At 48.3% G+C, this 22,350-nt stretch overlaps 1 protein-coding gene across 8 annotated transcripts in view; it reads left to right on the top strand.

Moving 5' to 3' along the window:
* Positions 1-4,629: 4,629 nt before the first annotated feature.
* Positions 4,630-22,350, top strand: part of BCORL1 (BCL6 corepressor like 1) — a 42,818-nt gene continuing 25,097 nt past the window's right edge. For 2 of the 8 annotated variants that reach the window (XM_033137137.1, XM_033137144.1), the window contains exon 1: positions 17,915-18,181. The gene's annotated coding sequence lies outside the window, so the exon portion shown is untranslated. Of the gene's footprint in view, positions 4,691-17,432; positions 17,617-17,653; positions 17,718-17,914; positions 18,182-18,237; positions 18,373-19,239; positions 19,446-22,350 lie in introns of those variants that run through there. The other 6 variants (XM_033137143.1, XM_033137140.1, XM_033137139.1 and 3 more) reach the window with 6 other exon arrangements.

A 22,350-nucleotide genomic window follows, 5' to 3' on the forward strand; every position in this document is an offset into this window, starting at 1 on the left:
ACACACACAGGCTGGGAGCCTCACTGACACTCCTCTGGAAGCTTCACCCAGGGCAAAAAACCTGGCTAGACCCCTGGAGCCATGGCCCTGCATTTGGTGAAAGTGCTGCAGCTCACCTGTGTACAATAAGTCCCTGGTTCTATCCCCAGAATCTCCAGGTAGATCTGGGGCAGACTCCTGTCTGAAACTCTGGAGAACCACAGCTAAGAGAGTGCTGAGCTACATCAGCCAATGGTCTGATGCAAGGCAGTTTCCAATGTTCCATCTGCACTATCTCATTTGGAGTATTGTGGTCAGGTCTGTGGGTCACACTTTTTATATGGTGATGTAGTGGTGACCACCAGTATGTGTGTGTGTGTGTGTGTGTAGCTCAGTAGGTTTAGACCGTGGTGCTGATAACACCAAGGTTGCAGGTTCAATCCCCATATGCAACAGCTCTGCATATTCACAGTATAGTAGTAGGGGATTAGACTAAATTAGTGTTTTTAAAACTTGGGTCTCCAGTTGTGGTTGGACTACAACGCCCATCATCCCTGCCCACTGGGATGATGGGAGCTGTAGTCCAACAACAGCTGGAGACCCAAGTTTGCTAAACACTGGACTAGATGACCCTCAGGGTCCCTTCCAACTCTATGGTTTTGATTCTAATTTAGATAGCTCAAGAATTAAGCAAATTCATGGAGGGTGGGGTTGTCAATAGTCACTAGCCACTGTGGCTTGGCTCTGCATCCACAACTGGAGGCAGCAATGCTTCTGAATATACCACTTGCTGGAAACTTCAGGAAGGGAGAGTGCTATTGCACTCAAGTCTTTCTGACAGTCTTTCCACTTGGGTTTCTGGTTAGCCACTGTAAAAATAGGATGCCGGATTAGATGGCGCTACTGGCCTGCTCCAGCAGAGCTGCTATTATGCACTTCTGAAAGCATTTTCATTTGTATTGGTCAAGTGACTAGCAACAAGGTTATTAACCCAGGTGCTCAATGAGGTAAGTGGGCAAGCTTGAGACCTGCTGTGCTACCAAATGGTTCGCTTGCTCTAGAGATGAGAGGTCTGAGACTGTGTGCCTCTGAATACACATTGCTGGGAATTACAAGTGGGGACAGGGGACAGTTGCACTCAGGTCCTGCCGATCCAGCAGGGCTCACCTTCTGTTCTTATAAACGGATTGGAATAGGTTAAGAGGGAAGCAATGTAGATGGTCAACAGTATGGAAAGCAAGTTATTTCAGAAAGGATGAACAGAGTTTGGTACGATTAGCCAAGAGAAGACTGGGAAGTCAGGGGGCAATGATTACCACAGCAACATGACAGCAGTCTTCAAGTATCAAGTATCTGAAGATAATTACTCTCTGCTGCCCCAGAGGGCAGGGCAAGAAATTGAATAGACTTAAGTAAGAGGAGGGTGAATTTTGGTTGAATATTAGGAGACACTCCTTTATGGTCAGAGCAATTTGACATTGGAGCAGTTACTGGCAGGGTTTGGGGGGCACTAGAAGACTTCAAGGAGAGGCTAAGAGAGACTGGCCCAAGGCCACCCAGACAGCTTTACGGCTTAGTGGAAACCCGAACCCTAGCTTCTCAAGGTTCTTAACCCAATACAGTAGTCTAATTCAGGGATGTGGAACCTATGGCTCTGCAGATATTGCTGGACTACAGCTGCTGTCATCCCTGACCATTGGGTGCACTGGGAGTCCAGAAACATCTGGAGGGCCACAATTCCCCCACCCTACTCTAACTATAGAATCATAGACTTGTAGAGTTGGAAGGAACCCTGAGGCTCATCTGGTTCACACACTCCCCCAACAATGCAGGAATCTCAACTAAAGCATCCATGACAGGTGGCCATCCAAATTCTGCTTAAAAGCCTCCAAGGGAGGAGAGCCCACCATCTCTTGTGGGAGTCTGTTCCACTGTCAAACTGCTTTTACTGCCAGAAACTTCCTCCTGATGTTAAGTCAGAATCTCTCTCTTTTTTCCCTTTCTTTTTTTGTAATTTGAAGCCATTGGTTCAGGTCCTAACTTCTGGAGCAGGAGAAAACAAGTTTCCTCCATCCTCCATCCCACCACTTTAGATGTCGAATGTCTTATAATTGCAGTTTTAAGAATATATGAAGAGCCCTGTTGTATCAGACCAAGTCTAGCAACCTGTTTCTGAGAGTAGCCAGCCATTTTTTTTTCAAGGAAGGCTTTGAACCTCTCTATTTGCCCCCAGGATCTCAGATATGGAGGTACACTGCAACTGCAAATGGAGGCTCAATTTTCAATCATGCGTAACAACTATTAGCCATTATAGTTATAATATTGTGCTTTAAATTGCCCTGGGAATCACTCTGGGGTAAGAGTTTGTGGAGGGAAGTGTGTGATTACCCTAAATAAATACACAAACCTTCCATGGATCCATCTATCAGAATTTGCCACTGTCTTATAACCCACTACACATGCTAATGCTGATACAGTACAAAAAAATATTTGAACATGGTACTGTTGGGTTTGTGGACTTTTCTCCCCTGCCCCCCGTTCTTTTTCTCATGGCTGTCCTCTCAAGAGCCCTGTAAGGCAGGTTGCTTTCTTTTTGCAGAAGGGGGAGCAAAGGTCGAGAGATAAGTGACTTGCCTAAACAAAGCCATGGGTCTGAGGCAGAGGCTGACGCTGCCTTTCCTGACAGAGGCTTCTGTGCCCCTATGCAGCCAAAATCCAACAGGCTCTGCTTCTCATGGCAGTAGCTCCAAGACACATAAAACACTACTGGTTGAGTTTCCAGCTGTCACATTACTGCTGCAGCCTCTGTCAGGAAAGGAGTTGAAAGTACACCAGCAAAAAGTCTCCTTTTTATTGTTTCCCAGCAATCTGAGATGATAACTCACCTCCTCCATGGGAATGAAAAAATGCACCTTTGATATTGGCAAATGTATTAATAGGGGAAAGTAGTAATTAACAGAAACTCCAGTACGAAGGTGTGTGCTCGGCATTCCCATGGAGAAAGATGAGTTGTCATCCATAGAGAAGGTAAGTTATCACCTTGCATGGCAGCCAGGAATTCAGCACAGGACTGTTTCTCCATCAATGCACATTTATGCTGAAGAAAATCTTCCCCTGTGGAATATCCACCTGTTGTGTAGCTGCTGAAAGCGAAAGAAGGAAGAAGAAGAAGTTGCCAGCTATGCATTATCTCAGTTCACTGCCAAATAAAAGGCAACTTTATATTCTGCTCTGAGAGCATCACCTGTTCTTGCGTGACCCCTGAGAAACACAGTTCTATTCCGTTAGTGAACTTCTCCAGGTAAATGTTGCTGCACACTCTGCTTACCAGGAAGGAAACAAAGGTCCCCTGGCAGTGGAGGGTCTGTTTGCCCTAGAGCAACCTTGGTCTGCTCTCAGCCAGTCCACCAACTATCGTCTTGCTTACAAGCAGAATGGAGTGGCTCTGCCTATCATTGGCTCAGACTGGAACCAGTCACCACGGGCAAGGGGGAGACCACCCTGGGCTCCTAAGAAACAGAAGTTACAAGAAGCTTGCGTCCCTCACCCTGCCCAGCCCCTCCGCCCTGCCCTTCCCAAATAGCACTCGGCTCCAACTGACAGTTGCTCCAGGACTGCAGAGCGGAAGGGAAGTACGTACAGTACTGTACTTCTGGTCCCATAGTCAGGGGACTAAAGACCGCTGGGTTGGGTAGGTTTGAGGCTTGTGTATATACGTAACTCTCTCTGTGTGTGCATTATCGCAGTCTATTGCAAGTTGTCCTGGGGACCATTGGGGTTTTGAAAGGCAAGGTAAAAACATATTAATTAAATGATAATTAACAAATAAGGCAGAGGCCACCCACTTTCCCTTTAACTCTGCGCTGAGCAAAGAGGATACTCATGAAGCCCAAATCGAATGCCAGCTCGGGTATGTTCGTCTCTGAATCCCTTAAAAATGAAACAATTCTCTCTTTGCCCCCTTCGTGTACACATCCTGCTCGACGAAGAACTCTGGCCAACTCGAAACCTCGCCACTGTTTTTGTGACATTTTGGCTAGGTCCTAATACAAGCACCGCCCTGCTGTGGAGTTTAGGGTTCGTCCGAGCGCGGTTCGTATTCTTCTACAACTCCCACCAAACCCCTCAAATTTTCCGATTCGTGCAATCTGAGAACTAGCCCCTGGCTAGGTACTCCCAAATCAATCACCATCCTTTTGTTCTCTTTGCCTCCCCAAGAAACGATAGACACAAACAGAGCCGTTCAAGAACTTTTTGATAATTTAGGGGCTTGAGCGACCCGCGTAAGGAAAGGGGAGAGAGAGAGGCTCGTTGCGAATCCGAAAGCTTGCGGCACTTTAAGAGAAGCAGCCGGAACCGATCTCCACATTCCGTGCCTCCCTTTTGCGCGTGCGGGCGTGTTAAAGCCCCGACCGGTTCGCTCCCCGCTTCCTCCTCGCCATCCCTCCCTTTCACACGTTGCCTCGGCCCCGCAGACCCCTCCCTGGCCATCTTCCCCTAAACTCCCACAATCCTTTCTCCGAAAGCCAATCGCACGGTGGTTGCTTGCGTACATTCTGCCACAAACTCCGCCCTCTTCCCTCTTCACGCGACCAGCCTTTTTCGCCGAGGATGCGGTGGAGCCGAGGCAATCCTGCCCCACGGACGCGTTCCGATGCCGCTGGAGGACGAAGGTGGAAACACGTGTTTGTCTGCCATTGTGCCGCATGAGGTAATCCTTGCACACGACCCGGGAAGTAACACATTCCGCCGCTTAGCTTGCACGCACCGCACGCGGCTGCGTCTGTGTATGTTTGTTTGTGTGTATGCATGTATGCATGTGTGTTTCTCTCTTCTAATGTGGAAGCTCGTGCAACTTTGCAAAAAAAAAGTTTCTTGTTATTGGTCAAAATAAGACGCATAGGGATAAAATGTGGGGCGAGGAAAGGGAGCACTGGAATACCTGTGAATACAAGGCTGGGTTTTCGATGGGGTGTGCAATCTTATGTATGTACAGTGCAATCTCGTGTATGCCTACCCGGAGGTTATCCCTACTGAATTTAATGGGATTTGCTCTCAGGGAAGTGTGCATGTAGATATAGATATAGATGTAGATATAGATGTGTGTGTATAGCATTTTTAATGCCACCTTTTCTACAAGGACCTCAAGCTCGCACTTAATTCACTTGTGCCCCCCTTCCGTTTATCCTCACAAGAATCCTGCGAGGTAGATTAGGTTGAAAGAGAGAGAGAGAGTGACTGGCTCAAAGTCACCTGGCAAGCTTCATGATCCCACATGATCATGAAGCTCACTGGGTGACCTTGGGTCAGTCACTGCATCTCAGTTTAAGGTACCTTACAGGGTTGTTTGGGGGATTAACTGAGGAGGAGGAGAACCATTAACCATTAACCGCCTTGAGCTCCTTGGAGGAAGTGCTGGGATATAAGTTCGCTAAATGCATAAAGAAGTGGATGAGTTGGGATTTGAACCCTGGTCTCCCTTGTCCTAGTCTGACATTATGAAAACTGCATTACACTGTCTTACTTACCTGTGCCCACTGACCTGAGAGCAAGTTCTCATGGAACTCAGTGGGGTTCTGAGTACACATGCATGGGATTGTTCTGTCACTTTTTGTTTTTGTTTTAGCATTTATATTATGTCTTCCTATGACAAGTATGCTCAAGGTGGCTTGCAGAATTGTGTGTGTGTGTGTGATGAAGCGAGTGAAAACCCAATTGTTGTATTCAATATGCAGCGATAACAGCATCGTAAGAGACGCTAGGGGAGGGAGGGAAAATAAAACTGCCAATAACCTAACACCGTTATACAAATCTGTGGTGCAACCGCACATACAATGTTGAGTTCTGGTTGCTGCACCAAATTCGTAGAAATTGCAGAGAAAGGTTCAGTAAAGAGCAAGCAAAACGGTCATGGGGCTGGAGCAATCCCACGTGAAGTAAAGCTTACAATGTTTTGGGCTTTTTAGTTCAGAGAAAAAGGCAAGTTACAGGGGACATGACGGTGTTGAGGAATCTGTATGGGGTGGAGAAAGTGGGCACAGTGGAGACTTTTCTCCCTTTCTCATATTGTTAGAACTTGGGACCATCCAGGGAAGCGGAACGTTGGACGATTCAGGACACACAAAATAATAGACTTCTTCATAAAGTGCGTAGTGAAACACAATGGAATTTGCTGCCACAGGATGTGGTAATTGCCACAAATTCATGGAGGATAAGGCTTTCAGTGGCTACTAGCCCCGATTCCTATATTCTGCCTCCGCTGGAGGGGACAGTCGTACACTGACAAATAGCTGTTGCTGGAGAGCGAGCACAAGAGTGCTTGTGCGGTTCATGTCCTGCTTTCAGGCTTCCTTTGGTCTGATCCAGTACGTAAAACACATTGCTATATATAAGCTGTAGTTAAAACAAATGAAAATAAAAACCTGCTAGAATAACATCACTTTGGGTGCTTGTTCAAAAGCAGGCAAAAACGGAACCCTTGGTGAGGTACTTTCCTGTTTCAATGCCATAGCTGGAAAGGCCATGCTATGTTGTCCCTGCCAATTGCGCTGTTTCCTCAGAGGGGACAAAGAGGAGTATCTTAGAAATTGAACATAGACCCGAGAGAAGTCCAGAAGTTTCTCTTTGCTGCTCACCATGGACTGCTTCAGGTCTGAGGTGGCCCTGACCAAAGTGGGGAACTTCTGTCACTAGGCCCTGGTGAGATTACTTGGTTGTGTTGGCAGGAAACTTTACTCAGAACACAGCCAGACAGCTGATTTTAGCCGCCATTTTGATTTGCTGCAGGATGCTACATTGTTGGCATGGGTGGAGCAAGGGAAATGGGAGCTAAAGTCATCTACCGGTATATGGTGCTGCTCAGGGCCACCCAGTGATGCTGGGAGCTGAGACTGGCCCTTCTCACATGACACTGGCCCTTCTCCTGCAACTCAGCAACTGAGACCCTGGTCTTGCTGCAATTCTCAAGTCAGTATGGATTGGGGACATAGGAACTGGTCCATCCTATCTATATCAATAAGTCTTCTCCAGGGCTTCAGACAGGAATCTCCCAACCCATGATGGGGTTTGAACTCGGGACCTTTTGCATGCAAAGCAGATGCTCTGCCACCGAGGCACAGCCCATTTCCCTGAAAATCAGTATCTCCCTTACCTTAAGCTCTTTCCCAACATGATAACTGAAGCAAACAGTTGAAATTGGAAGTATACTTGGGGCTAGATTGAGGGGCATGTGTCACAGCTGACTGGCAAACCTCAAGGGGCAGGGGTGAGGGAATCAACACATAGTAGAAACAGTCCGTTGTAAGGCTGGCACCAGTGATGTTCCCGGCCAGCATTGCATTCATGTTGCTGTTGTCATTTAGGTCACATCTGCACCATACCTTTAAAGCACTATGACACCATTTCAACCGCCATGGCTTCCTCTAAATCATTCTGGGGACTGTAATTTGTTAAGGGTGCTGAGAGTTGTTTTAGGGGCCTCTGATTTCCCTCAAAGAGCTACATTTTCCCTCAGATTTCCCTAACAGAGCTACAGTTCTCGGAGTTCCTTGGGAAGAGTGAATTTTAGTTCTTTGAGGGGGAAGAGGGATCTCCTAATGCCCCAGCTGTTTTTGGGACTACAATTCCCATCATCCCTGACCACTGGTCCTGTTAGCTAGGGATGATGGGAGTTGTAGTCCAAAAACAGCTCGAGGGCCAAGTTTGGCCATCACTGTCCTAATGGCTCTCAGCATCCCTAACAAATGACAGCTCTTGGGATTCTTTGAGGGGAGGGAAGCTATGACTGTTATAGTGGTATAACAGTGGTTTAAAGGTGTGGTGCCGATGTAGCCTTAGAACCACAGAGCTGGCCCTGACTTTCTGCAATGGGGCGGTGTACACAATATTCCTTCAGAGCAAAATAATTTCCTCAAAGAATTCTGGGCACTTTAGTTTGATAAGGATTGCGGGGAATTGTAGTTTACCCCTCATCAAGTTACAACCCCCAGCAATCCTTAACAAACGAAAGTGCCTGGAATTCTATGAGGAATCCTCAGCAACACTTAACAAATGATAGTACCCAAAAGTCTTTGAGAAAGAGAATGTGATTTGAATGTGCTTTAAAGCTATAGTGTGTACATAGCCCGGGGCAGTGGAGAACAAACCTTTTTCTTCTTCGGTGTGATTCAACTATGAGTAGTTGAATCATAGAACCATAGAATTGCAGAGTTGGAAGGGACCCTGAGGGTCATCTAGTCTAACCCCCTGCAATACAGCAGTCTCAGCTAAAGCATCCATGGCAGATGGCCATCCAACCTCTGCTTTAAAAACCTCCAATGAAGGAGAGTCCACAACATCCTGAGGGAGACCATTCCACTGTCAAACAGCTCCTACTGTCAGAAAGTTCTTCCTGATGTTGTTTCGGAACCTCCTTTCTTGGAACTTGAAGCCATTGGTTACCAGTCCTACTCTCCAGAGCAGGAGAAAACAACCTTGTTACCTCTTCCATGTGAAACCCTTGAGATATTTGAAGATGGCTGTCATATCTCCTCTCAGCCTCCTCTTTTCCAAGTTAAACATACACAGCAAATTCAACCGCTCCTCATAAGACTTGGTTTCCAGACCCTTGGTTGCCCTCCTTTGCACACATTCCAGCATGTCAACATCCTTCTTAAATTGTGGTGCCCACATTGGACATTGTATTCCTGATGTGGTCTGACCAAGGCAGAATAGAGTGCTGCTATTACTTCCCTTGATTTTGACACTGTACTTCTGTTGATGCAGCCTAGAATAGCATTAGCTATTTTTGGTGCTGCAGCACACTGTTGACTCATGTTAAGCTTGTGGTGCACTGAGACCCCAAGATCCTTTTCACATGTACTGCTAGTAAACTAGGTGTACCCCATCTTATATTTGTGCATCTGGTTTTTCCTGCCTAAGTGCAGAACCTTACATTTGTCTCTGTTTAAATCCATTTTATTAGCTTGGGCCCAGTTCTCCAATCTGTTAAGGTCATTTTGAATTCTGATTCTGTCTTCTGTGGCATTATCTAACCCTCCCAGTTTGGGGTCGCCTGCAGATTTGATGAGCATCCCCTCAATTCCTTTATCCAAGTCATTTATAAATATGTTGAACAACAGTGGGACCAAGACAGAACCCTGTGGCACCCCACTTGTCACTTTTTTTCCAGAATGACAAGGAACCATTAATGAATACTATTTGGGTTTGGTCAGTCAACCAGCTACAAATCCACCTAACAGTTACCTTGTTCAGCCCAGCTTCATTGCAAGAATATCATGGAGGACGTTGTCAAAAACCTTACTGAGTCAAGATACACTATGTCCACAGCATTCTCCTGATCCACCAAGCTTGTACGGTAATTCCATCAAAAAGAGAGAGAGAGAGAGAGAGAGCGCGATTCATCTGGCATGACTTATTTTTGAGGAAACCCATGCTGGATCTTAGTAATCACAGCATCCAAAGATTGTTATCACGTCCTTCCTCAGTCTGCTTTTCATGCAGAAGGTCCCAGATTCAAATTCTGGCATCTCCAGGTAGGTCTGGGAGAAACCCTTCCCTGGAGCCTTGCAGAGCTGCTGCCAATCAGTGTGAACGATTCAAACATCAATATAATGAAGAGATTGAAATGCAATAAAAATGAAGATATTTGGAAACTGAGCAAATGGAGGAGTGCTGAAAACTGAGGCTTTTGGTTTGGGGTGCAAAAGATTCACTTTTGAATTGTGTAGGAAGAAAGAATTATGTTCCGTCAAGAGGATCCCACTTCAGGAGCCACGACTGACACAGTAACTATTATGGATAGATGCACTGGAGAGGTCTAGTGCAAGTAGCTGGTATCCTGTTACTCCAGCCTAGCAGTACTGCCACCTGCCTTAGTCTGTCTTTATAGGGTAGCTGCATCCATGAGCCTTCATTTTAAATTTCCCATAATGCCCTGGAATGATACTCTGGAAGTGCTGCTGCTGCTGCTACTACCAGGTAAGCTGGGAGGGAGAACAGGATAGGGGGAAACTTAATGGGGAGAGAATATCTGCTAAGAGATCAGGTTGACTCTGGCCCTGGCAATGGGGATCTTCTTTGCAGGAAGGAAGCAAGACCAGATCACCAAATTGTGCAGATTTTGGATTTCAAAAACCATCACTGGATTTAGAAAAGCTTTTCAGTTAGGGCACTGCCAAGAAGCACCCCACTTTAACAACTCCTTTAGGAGACAAGTTGATCACAAGAACATAAAAAGCGCCCCACTGAATCAGGTCAAAAGCCTATCTAGTGCAGCATCCTGTTCTCTCAGTGGCCAGCCAGATGTCTGCAGGAGACATGCAAGCGGGAGACAGGCAAGCATGCAACACAGCAGTGCTTTCCCCTTCTGCAGTTCGCAGCAACTGACATTCAGAAGCATACAGCCGCTGACAGTGGAGGTAGCACACTCCTGTACTGAGAGGCATTTGATGAGGGAGCTCATCGAAGCAATTGGAAATGGTTCTGGTTTTTGTTCTGACTTCTGTCAATATGTTACTGCGAGCTATTTTAAAATGTATGCTATTAGTGGTTCAGTCCTGTGCTGCTTTATTGGACTGTTTATGTCTTTGAAGATGGTTTTTCACCACCTGGAGAGTTCTATTAAGAATGGAAAGGCAGGAAAGAGATGTGCTAGTAATGAAATGGCGTTTGATAATTTATCCACTTTTCAGAGGTTAATTTTGCATTGTGTTACTCAGGGCTTATTCCCCAGCCGGAACTCACTGGAACTCAGTTCTGGCTCATCTCAGGTGGGCATCATTGCTGTTCTAGGAGACTTAGGGAGGCATTCATGGTGAGTTCCAAAACCTCTTTTTCTAGAAAAATAGCACTGATGTTACTAGGTTTGAATAATATGCATATGTTTATGACACTTATTTTCCATTCTTCTTCTGAGGGATTTGGAGCAGTGTACATGGTTTCCTCCCCACTACTTTATATTTGCAATAACCCTGTGAGGTAGGTTATTCAGAGAGAGAGAAAGAGAGAGAGAGAGAGAGAGCAAAAGACAGAAAGAAACAAGGCCAATATCACCTAGGGAGCTTCCTGACAAAGTTGAGATTTTAAACCCAGTCCTACCAGAACACTTTAAACTAACTTTCCCCAGCCTGGTGGTCTCCAGATGTTTACCTCTGCAACATAATATAACTTAACTTGCCTCAAGACTTAAAAGTCAGAATTGCTTATCCAGATCCACTGAATTCCACTTGCCTGAGAAGTATTCCCCTCCCTTAAATTCTTGTTGCATGAACCCCACTTCATCTTCCCTAATGAACGCACATTGTCTGAAAAAGTTCCTTTCCATCTCAAAACAAAACCCAAGGCCACTGCAGTTATTCAACTGATTAAAACATCACCAATAGCTTGAAAAGATACCGGGCAAAGATACACGAGCTGTTTTGACTTTGCCTTAAAATTCAAATGGCTCAAATGTTGGGCTTTGGGAAAGAGTGGAAGCGTTATAGGGCCTGTTCCTTAATGTTCCGTTCTCATTTTTCCCTGTTAAGTGGGGAAAACAGTAAAAAAAAAAAAAAACCTGCTAGAACTTTGGAGGCCCTCAGTAGGTCTCCCTTAAGTGATGGCGGGGGGCGGGAAGGCAGGCATGAAAGCAGAAGAAATTTGCCAGAGTCCTCTGGGGCACACTGTCAGTTTGCGCAGCGGACTCCTTCTCCCCTCCCCCAGCATACAACTGGCCTCTGGCCTTCCAAACACGCATACTCCCCCAACCCAGTTTTCTGGGCATTGCAGAAAACTCTGGGTGTGGGTGTGAGTGCAAGGGGGAGATTTGAGACAGAAGAACCATAACTGAACATCCTGTGCAGTCTACAAATGTATTCTCTCCCCTCCCCATTTCAAGAGGTGCCTTGTCATCCTCTTCTCTTCTTCCTCTTCCTCAAATAAAAGTTAAAAATGCAGGCAACAGAATGCAAGGCACATGGAAACACAACAAGATGACTAAAGGAATAAAGAAACCCACTGATTACAATCCTTAATATATGTCATGCTTGTGGACAATTACTTCAAAAAAGAAAGAAAATAAAATGAGTAAAGTAGCCTAAGGAGAACCTCCCTAATTATTTGATACATATGTTATATTTGATGATATAGACATATAGTCATCTGATTGGCAGTTGATCAGAAGCTTGAAGGCTGTCCATAAAGTAAATAAAACTGAAAGCCACACTGCATTATTATTAAAAATGGGGATTCATTGCTTCCTATGTTAAGCTGAATTAAGTTTGTTCCTAAACCTAATGTCCCAAATTTTATTAATCAACAACTATTGAGAGGGTTGCGTTGGAGACTTCCAGCTACATGCTGTACACAACTTTGCCATGGCATACACATAGTCTAAGAAGGTCTTTATGCAGGAATCCTGGGACACTAGGTTCAAATTGATGAGGAAGCATTGCTTTGGGAGCGATCTGTAGTCTAAGATTGTGACGTTTCTGGCAATAAATGTTCCAAAACTCTCGTACCCATCAAAGGAGAAAGAAACAATCTGAGCACACCTCTTCTAGCAATACTGATTATAATTTGGACATAGTAAATGAAGCCTTCTCCTTTTTTCTCTTCAGCAGAGAGCCTACTTTCTTGGGTTTGGACCCATATGCTCAAATAGTTGTTCATGTTGAGTGGAACACAGGAAGCTGCCTTAGATGGAGTTAGAATATTGGTCCATGTAACTCAGTATTGTCTACACTGACTTGACAATTGCTCTCCAGGATTTCAGGCAGGAATCTTTCCCAACCCTACCTAGAGATGCCACGGATTAAACTTGGGACCTTCTACATGCAAGGCAGATGATCTGCTACTCAGCATCATATCAAAGCTTGAAATCCCGGCTTCAGTCAACAAGCTCATTCTCCTAAACTTAGGGTTTTTTACGTCTTGATGATACACAGTGCTGCAGGGAAGTACTTTGTGCATGCTCAAAGGCACCCTTGAATTTCTGTGTAGTCCAGGCTAACCTTGGCTGAACAATTCTGCTAAGGCTGTCATCCAGACCTATGATCTGACGTATCAGAAGAGGTTTGCATGCCACCAATTTAGCACTGGTGGATTACTGGTGTACGCACCCCACTGGTGGGTTTCTGCATTTTGGATTTCTCTGTTCCCCTGCTGTTATTTCAGAATAAATCATCCTAGAGTCAAAGCAGCACCACACTACTACTCCCTCCAGGGAGCATGAACACAATGCATTAATTACCACTGCCCTTCTCCTATGGAAAACTAAGGTCAGTTTCAGGAACCAAAATGCTTTTTCTGTGCAGCCTGAGCTGGAGCAGTGGACAACATTATAGTTAATGGTTGTCACTCATCTTCACATACCCCACCCCACTTCCCTGCTCACAGTTCTGAATAATATTCCCATGATATGAATGATCCGTGTCACCATTAAGAAAAAGAGGTCAGAATAGGCCAGTATATATGTGAACTGTCCTTGGATAAAGTGGCTTTTCTTCTTTAAGTTCTCAAAATTCTTAACCTAGCTCAAGGTTGTCCTCTGAACTAGCCAGATGTTTAACTGAGAATCGTAGTCATTTGAAAAATAAGACTTGCCCCAAATAGCAACTAGACATTCCATTTTGGTGACCTGTAACCTTGGTTTTAGGAGCCATTTTGCACCTGGCTTATATATTGTGAGTTTCTAATACTGCCTCCACTTAAATCACAGAAGTCTGTACTGCAGCCTTCACCAACCTGGCACCTTTCAGATGTTTTGCGCTACAAAACCTCAGCTGCGCTGGCTGCTGTTGATGGGAGTTGCAGTCCACATTTTCTGGAGGACATCCAGTTAGCAAAATTTTGCATGGCCTTTCTTTGTCACCACTGTAACAGCATAGGAGAAGTTTTGTTCTTTCTCCTTCTACTCTTTCCCTTCAGTCTCTATCAGGATCTCACCGCTCTTGTATTGTTCTCACTCAAGCCATCAGTTCAGCTGCAGTAGGATTCATCAGTTATCTGGTGTTTGCAAAAATGTGTGCCTGCCTGCCTGGTCAACTCCCATAGATGAAGGGCTGATTCATACTTGCATGCTTCTTCACTTGATTACTGCACCACAAGATGTACAATTTGCATGTGTGAATGGTAGGCAGAACACCAAAGGTAGAACTTTTAAGAGGAAACCTAGCTCAGTGGTAGAGTACCAGCTTTGAATGCAGAAGGTCGTAAATTGAATCCCTGACATCTCCAGGATCTAACATAGCAGCTTTGGGAATTATCTTTAGCTGAAGTTGCCAGTCGGAGCAGACTGTTATCCGTAGCAGCCTAAAGGGCTGACCCTGGTATAAAGCAGCTTCCTAGCTTCTGTTTGTCATAGGAATATGGAACCCATAGTCCAGCAGATGTTGATGGACTACACTTCCCATCATTCCTGACCACTGGCCATGTTGGCTGGGGCTCCATCCCTGCTAGATCACCCCAGAAACTGTTCTTTTAAACTTTTCTGCTAACCATAAAATAGCAATATGTATAGTCGTCCGGATTATCATGTTTGTTCCCAAGATACAATATAGTTATTTAACTGAATCTGGTTTGCCAAGCAAGAGCAATCAGGAAGCAGGAATTTTGAATGGAGGCAGTTCACATGTTCAGCAGCCTGTGATCAAAAGCTGATTCATCCATTGGCATCACCCAGTTACTGCATCCTTAGTGAAGGCTGTGCCCCTACAGTCGCTTTCCACCGAAAATATTGTGTTTGAGGTAATATGAGATGATGCCAATGTTCTGTTGGTGTTATAAGAGCTCTTATCACCCATTCAGACATGCATGCTATCATTTGATGTTAAGCCATCCACTGGAAAAATCAAGCCATGTACATGTACACCCAAGAACCATCTCAAAGCTGCTCTCCAGCTGGGGTGTGATTTCCCCCAGCAAGGTCAGACTAAAAAAAGTGGTGGTGGGACCTTTGAAGATGTTGGGACTCCAACTCCCATCAGCTTCGGCCATCATGACCAATAGCCAAGGATGCTGGGGGCTGTAGTCATCTAAAGGGCATGGTGTCGCATAGAATCATAGAGTTGGAAGAGACCACAAGGGCCATCCAGTCCAACCCCTTGCCAAGCAGGAAACACCATCAAAGCGTTCCTGACAGAGGGCTGTCAAGCCTCCGCTTAAAGACCTCCAAAGAAGGAGACTCCACCACACTCCTTGGCAGCAAGTTCCACTGTCGAACAGCTCTTACTGTCAGGAAGTTCTTCCTAATGTTTAGGTGGAATCTTCTTTCTTGTAGTTTGAATCCATTGCCCTGTGTCTGCTTCTCTGGAGCAGCAGAAAACCACCTTTCTCCCTCCTCTATATGACATCCTTTTATATATTTGAACATGGCTATCATATCACCCCTTAACCTTCTCTTCTCCAGGATAAACATACCCAGCTCCCTAAGCCGTTCCTCATAAGGCATCGTTTCCAGGCCTTTGACCATTTTGGTTGCCCTCCAACTACCAGTCTCCTTTCCCAGACCCTCCGGTCTCTGCTAACATTTACCTACAGAAAATGCTCACATGACCCACATCTTCTCCTTCTCTGGTGCTGATCTCATCTTGCCCCGACCCACCCCCCCTTGCAGAGGGTTCTCATTGGCCCCTAAACTGGCTGGGATACCATTAACTCTTACCTTTCTTTCAATTTGTGAGAAATGTATGTGACTGTTCTTTCGTTGCTTTATGCCAGGGGAACAGCAAGCATGTTCTGAACTGCAGGAACCTTAGAGAAACGTTTTTGTGGGGAGCACAGTGAGCATTCTTTGCTTTGGAAATGCTGAGAGTCTGTGAACGCTACTCCATAGTTAGTGCAAATCATGGTTTGGTCTGCACTAAGCCCAAACCACTATACCTGAAGGAGCATCTCCACCCCCATCGTTCTGCCCGGACACTGAGGTCCAGCGCCGAGGGCCTTCTGGTGGTTCCCTCGCTGCAAGAAGCCAAGTTACAGGGAACCAGGCAGAGGGCCTTCTCGGTAGTGGCACCCGCCCTGTGGAACACCCTCCCACCTGATGTCAAAGAGAAAACCAACTACCAGACTTTTAGGAGACATCTGAAAGCAGCCCTGTTTAGGGAAGCTTTTAATGTTTAATAGATTATTGTATTTTAACATTGTGTTGGAAGCCACCCAGAGTGGCTGGGGAAACCCAGCCAGATGGGCAGGGTATAAATAAATAAATAAATGATTATTATTATTATTATTATTATTATTATTATGCTTTACTAGCTGTGAAACCAGTAAAGTGACATAGATCAGCAGAGCAGGTATACTTCAGCTATGCCCATTATATCTAGAAAGAAAAGAGTTGTTGTATTAGGCCCGTTATCCATGTTAGGGAAATCCACCACTGAGCAGTTAAAGGGCAACATGTTCCCCCAATTTCTAAGCAGGTTCATCCTATTCTGGTCTACATCTTACACAAAATCACCTGGATATCTTCTTACTGTGCAAGAAACTTCAGCTGGAGCTTGGTGTTGCTTTGGTTGCTGAATTACAGACTTAGCTGTATATTTGTTAAAATTTATTTCCCTCACTTCTGAAGCATACCACTTTTGAATTCACAGGTACGCTGATGGAAGAGTTTGAGGCATTGTATCTGAGCAACTTTGTCCAATAGCAACACCCAGGAGGTCATCTTCACGGACCCGTCTTGTTCTAACTTTCACATCCTGTGTGAAAGTTTCTGGCCACTGGCAGAAACGTAAAATACAGGTGGCCTTTCAGCAGGTAAGGAGGCATTTAGTAAGAAAGATGAGGCAGAAGCACAGAGATATTGTACTGCTAGAAGAACAACGCGTTGTGCACATAAAACCAGGGAAGTCATACAAAAAGTAAACTTCCCCTGAGCACAGGAGGTAATGGAAGTTTAATTTTAGCCCCCAGTCCACAATGCTCTCTAGATTGGTACATACAGTTTAAAGTAGTGTAGTGGAATTGCCTCTTATGACTTTATACTTTGAGCACCTGGTCAGGAATCTTAAATGGGCCTTCCCAGAGAAGTTTGAGTAAAAGCAAGAAGCAAGGGTGGGGGGAGGTAGGAGCAGAAATAATAAATGGAGAGGGGGAGCCATCCTGATGGGAAGTCAATCCTGATGGGAAGCTATCCTGATGGGAAGCATTTGTCTTCAGTAGTAAGGGTTGTTGATCAGGGTTTGTTGGGTGGGTTTTGCCTGATCACAGTTCCATCCATCTCTGTAAAAAAGTTTTTTTGCAAAATGCAAAGCATACCTCAAAGCTGCAAAATGCAATGCAATACAATACATTCCCTCCTGATTTTAGGATCCTTTAGAATAATTCCCGATTAAAGAATTCTTGGGGGCTGTTTAGGAAGCTTACTCGAGAGTAAGTCCCACTAGCTTACTTCCCTGTCGCACAGTTTTAATAGCCCCAGATTGCATAGTTGCTGCTTGGTGGCGGCTGCGGTGGGGAGTGGGCTTGCCTGTGCCGGCCAACCAGGTTGTGGTAGAAAGAACTCCTAGCCCTGAGGCGGAATACAAAAAGCAGGAAGAATGGCTAGGGCAGACGATGTAAGGCGCTGGGTCCATACAGAGGGGAGTCGGTTTAAAGCTCGGGAAAGCGGAGGTGTGGCAAAGAGATCGAGTCGCTCGGACGGCACACTGGTAAGGAGAGGTGTGCGCGGGTGTAAAGACGTGCGGAGCTGCCAGAAAAAAGGGAGAAACTAGAGGGGAAACGGGATCAACGCCACTCGTCCTAGATGGACTGCGATCCTGGTAAGGGAGGGCGCTGGGCTAGGGTAGGGGGCAAGACGGCTCGGGTGGGAAGGCACTGGGGTGCGAGAGGAGGGTCCCGGCCGAGCAGAGGGGGAGGGCCTTGGGCAGTGGCGAAGACGACGGGCCCAGGGGAAGCCGGGCTCGATCGTCGCCGAGACGGCCCACAGGGGGGCCGGACTGAGCAGGGCGGCGCGGCGTGGGCTTTCTGCTTGTGCTGCCGACGCGAGGTGGGACTCGCGCGGGCCTGGCCGGCGATCGCGGCCTTCGAAGCTCGAGCAACTTCTAGGGCAGGCGCTGCGAGCCCGGACAGACGGGCGGTGAAGGAGAGCGTGGCCGCCAAGCAGGCAGGCGACGGACGCTGCCGGCCGGCTGGGGGTCAAAGCCAGCAACCGATCCTCCGGCCGAGCTGGGGCGCCTCCCTCCGGCCGCATCCCCGAGAGGAGCCGAGCAGGCGACGGAAGGAGGTAGGCAGGCCAGCCGCTCCCCGGGGCGCGTCGGTGCTGATCACGGCTTGCGCCGCCCAGGGAGCGAGCGAGCGAGCGAGCGGGAGACAGAGAGACTCGGACGCCGCGTTGCGCTGCGACCCCGAGGGGGCGCCCACCCAGCGCAGGTGCGGAGCCTGGAACGCGCGCAGTATCAGCTTGGGCTGATCCAGGTACCCCCGGCACGGGCACCCTGCTTCTTCCCATCCGCGTGCTGCAGCCCTCCCAAGTCGCTTGCTGGCTGTCTCCGTCGGTGCAGCCACCGGACAGCACCGCTCCGGTCTTCGCCTCTTTCCCCGCTGCGCAGAGAGGCGCGCTCGCCAATCTAGGCACCGCGGAGCCCTCGGCTGATCCGCCGCTTGACCCTCTTGGGCTCCGTGCGCACCCGGGGCTTCTGCTTCCCCCTCCCTTAACGCCACGCGGATTCCTTGCGCCCCCTTTATCTTTTCAGGCCCCCGCTTGATTACCCAAAATTGTAGATCTCTCCCCAGAAAACACCTAACTCCCCCCCCCCACCGCAATGTTTGATGTACCCCGACCCCTCCTCTTTTCTCTCTCCAGTCCCGTGACCTCATCGGTGTGGAGAGCTAGCTAACAGTGCATATTTTTGGGATGGGTGCCCAGTACCACCCGAGGACTTGGTTTTGTGCGTGTGAATGGGTAACCCCGGGGGGGTGGAAAGAGGGGAGGCGAGCAAGAGCCTAGGCGCAGCAGCAGCTGCCGCCTCCTCCCCTTCGCCCCTTCTTATCTCTCCCTCCCCTCGGGTGGAGGACGGTCCCCGCCCTCGCCCCCCGCCCTCGCCCAGCCCCTCCCCCTCCCCGGGCAGGGCGCGAGGCCCCTCCCCCTCTCAACCCCCCCAACACTCCACCCCCCCTTCTTTCCCTCTCCGGACTCGGCTGGCTCAGAGCAAACCGCCCCTCCCGCTCGGGCAGGGCTCGCCGCGGTGCAGCCTGGGAGGCGTAGTCCGCAGGGTAGGGCCCAGCTCGGGGTGGGCGTGGGGGCGGCCTGGCGAATGGACTACACTTCCCGGCAGGCCCCGCAGCAAGCAGCAGTCGGCGGCGGCTCGCTCTCGTCCTCACACTCGGGCTGCCGCTGCCAGTGCCGCCACCGCCGCTGTTCCTTGCGCTGCGCTGCTGCTCGGCGGAGCCGCGCTGACCGGCCCTTGTGCTCCTCCGGCTCCGCTTGGCTGGATTCCCTCGGGAACGAATGCCCCTTGTACCCCGGCGGGGGCCCGCCCTGGGAGCAGGTGCGTGTGGACGGTCCCCGGCGATTCCCTTTCCCGGGCCCGCTTCTCCTCCCCCCGCCCCGCCGCCGCCTCCGTCGCCATCGGGGAGGGAAGGGGGGGCGGCGTGTGAGTGAGGTTTCCATGGAAACGGGGAGCGGGCCTTGGACCGCGGCCCTTTTCTCTCCCTTCCTGACCCCCCCCCCCCGTCCTTCCTTCGCGGTAAGGTCCCGTCCAGGACGGGATGGTGACAGCAGGGCCGCTTCTGCTCCGGACCCGACGGCGAGGGAGGAAGCGATCGTCGCTTCAGGCTAGCAGGCAGATTATTTCACTTTCTGTTCTCAGGAAGGGGTGTTTGGGCTTACCCCCACTACTTCGACCACCGCCACCCTCTTCTTCCTCACACTCTCTCTTTCCATTTCTCCTCTGCTTCCATCGACGGGGCGGACAGGAGGGGGTCGACACCCTTTTCGCTCTGGCCTCCGGAGGCGGATACGGTGGTCTGCGCGAGTCTCTGCGCATCTAGGGCGTGCGGTGAGCCTTCGGTATGGGGAGCCTGAGCTGCACCACCCCGTCTAAATTCTGGGCTTAATTTTTTGAGCAGGGGGGGGGGGTTATTCAGCGGCCACCCACTCCGGGCGCACGTTGCGGGGCGATCCGCAGATAGAAGAGACCTAATAATGGCATATACTGTACACTTCTGAATGGCAGAGACTCAAGCTTGGTTGGTCCCTCTTGTCTGCTTCCTTCCAGGCGTCTTGGGTTGCTGTTTTCCGCCGCCGCCGCCGCCGCCTCCCTCTTTCTTTCCCCTACCCCGCTCCCTCCCTCCAACAAGAGACAAGGGCGATGCCCGTGACGGTCCCGAAGGGACGGGCAGCCTAGATCGTGGTGCGCGGGGGGAAAGGAGAGGAGGAACGCGGCGCGGCGGCGTGCTAAACTCGAAGGAGTAACCAAATGTTAGACGGTCGGGAGGCAGAGATGGGCTGCTGAAGGCGGAACGGAGGCGACCCGTTCTCCCGGAGGTTGATTTCTCTGAGTCTCGGTAGAGAATGTGTCCGCAAGAGGGGAAGAGAACATAAGCTTGATTTCAGAAAGAGGGGGACAACTTTTGCCCTATTTGGAAGAGTGGGAAGTATTGGTTGGCACCTTTGCAGTGTAAATGACCAGCCCTTTTAGAATGGGCCTGCCTTTTAAAATCAGATGTCTTGGTGGGAGGGTGGCTTGAGAATGCTTGCAAAGGACAAGAGGTGTCCGTGTGTCGTGTGTTGGTGAGGAGGATAGAGTTAGGGATTTGCATGCTATCCCAGTTTGCCTTGCCTTGTCCAGGTAACACATGAGCAACACACACACACCCTCCAATTTGTTGTAATCATGGCTCTGCCTCCAGGTTGGCCCCACAAATGGCAGCCCCCGGAGCTAGTCGTTGTGCATGTTTACTGTCGTGTAGTTCTCAGCCTGCCAAGAAAAGCGGAGCCTGGCAGTGGCAGCAGGGAAGAGTGAAGGGATGGGACGTTTTTTGAAGCTGAAATCGGGATGAAGGGCGGTTTGCGGGGTGGGGGGTGGGAAGATGTGCTGCAGGCATCGCGTCATCGGCTGGACAGTGTGTGTGCGCTTGGGGTCTGGAGGAGGTTTTTCCCAGTCTTGGTAGCCTGTCTTGTGTTTTTTTTTAGAAACGTGATGTTAATCTGCAGCTGCGACAGGTTTCCACGGTGAGGCTTCCCTTGCCAGGCTGCAGTGAGCAAACGAGTGATGGTTCTCTCTGTGCCATTGCACAGTGTGAGTAAGAGAGATGTTTTACCTGGAGACCGTTGGAAAGTTTGCAAGTGCCTGGCTTCGGTGGAGATGCATTATTGTCTTTGCATGCTTAGGAGTGCATTGTCCCGGCCGCACATGCTTTAAGAATAGTGTGCAGGCAAAGATTGTTTTGGCAGTCATTCTGTATACATACTCGCAAGCAGAGTGTGAGGGAGAGGAGTTGGTTTTAAATGGGGACTTCCACTCTGATCCCGCACTCCAAATGCATGCCTTCTATCGAAGCCAGTTGGAAGTGGTTGCTGACAATATTGTGATAAGGCCTTCCACTGGGTATAGTGGTGGTTTGTTTCTAAAAGTAGTCAAGCCACTGTAGGCCTAGAAACTTTGTTCCTTCAACCTGGATGTGTAGAATGGGAGTTGTGTTCTCTCTCACTTCATGAGGAGAAAGAGGCACTCTGTACACTCTCAGAAGTGCTGTGTGCTTAATTGCAGGTTACCAGTGCTGAGTCCTTCCTTCACTTAAGTTCTCAACGTCCAGATTTCCAGGTCGTTATAAAGTGCAGCATAAGTAAATAGGGTAACTTTACCTTTTCCATATTGCTAAAGTTTTGGCAACTTTTGCTAGCTGAATTTATTTCCTACATGACGGTTGCTGTTTTTCATGGGATGGGGGCTGGAAAGTATTTTTAAAGAGAAAAATGTAATATATGGAATTCGATGCAGGAGCATACTTGTTTATGTACCAAGTGTCCGTCAAAGGCTAACTTAAAGAGATTGCAGGTTGGGAATAAACCTCTTTCTTCATCTGGAGGGCTGACCTGAAAACACAAGAGCTATAAGAAATGTTGTTAATCCGTCTGGCCTTTAACTGTTGACGGAGCTCATTTCCTTTTGGCCTTTGTCTCTGCAAGCACCAGCAGAGATGTCAATTTTGACTTTTTGTGGGAGCTACTGAAGCTCTCAAAGCTTTATAAGCCGTTGGCTTTATAACATACAGTATATATGTATGTTGTAAATTTTGCCCTGATTCTTAGTAAATATGTTCCAACAACATCTAAAGCTTTATTCAGACATTGGTTTTCCCTCTGTGGCAGAGGTGGGAAGCCTGTGGCGCACCAGAACATACTGGACTACAACTCCCATCATCCCTGACCGTTGCCCATGCTGGCTGGGG

This window comes from Lacerta agilis, chromosome Z (assembly GCF_009819535.1).
Source record: "Lacerta agilis isolate rLacAgi1 chromosome Z, rLacAgi1.pri, whole genome shotgun sequence".
Classification (NCBI taxonomy): Eukaryota; Metazoa; Chordata; class Lepidosauria; order Squamata; family Lacertidae; genus Lacerta; species Lacerta agilis.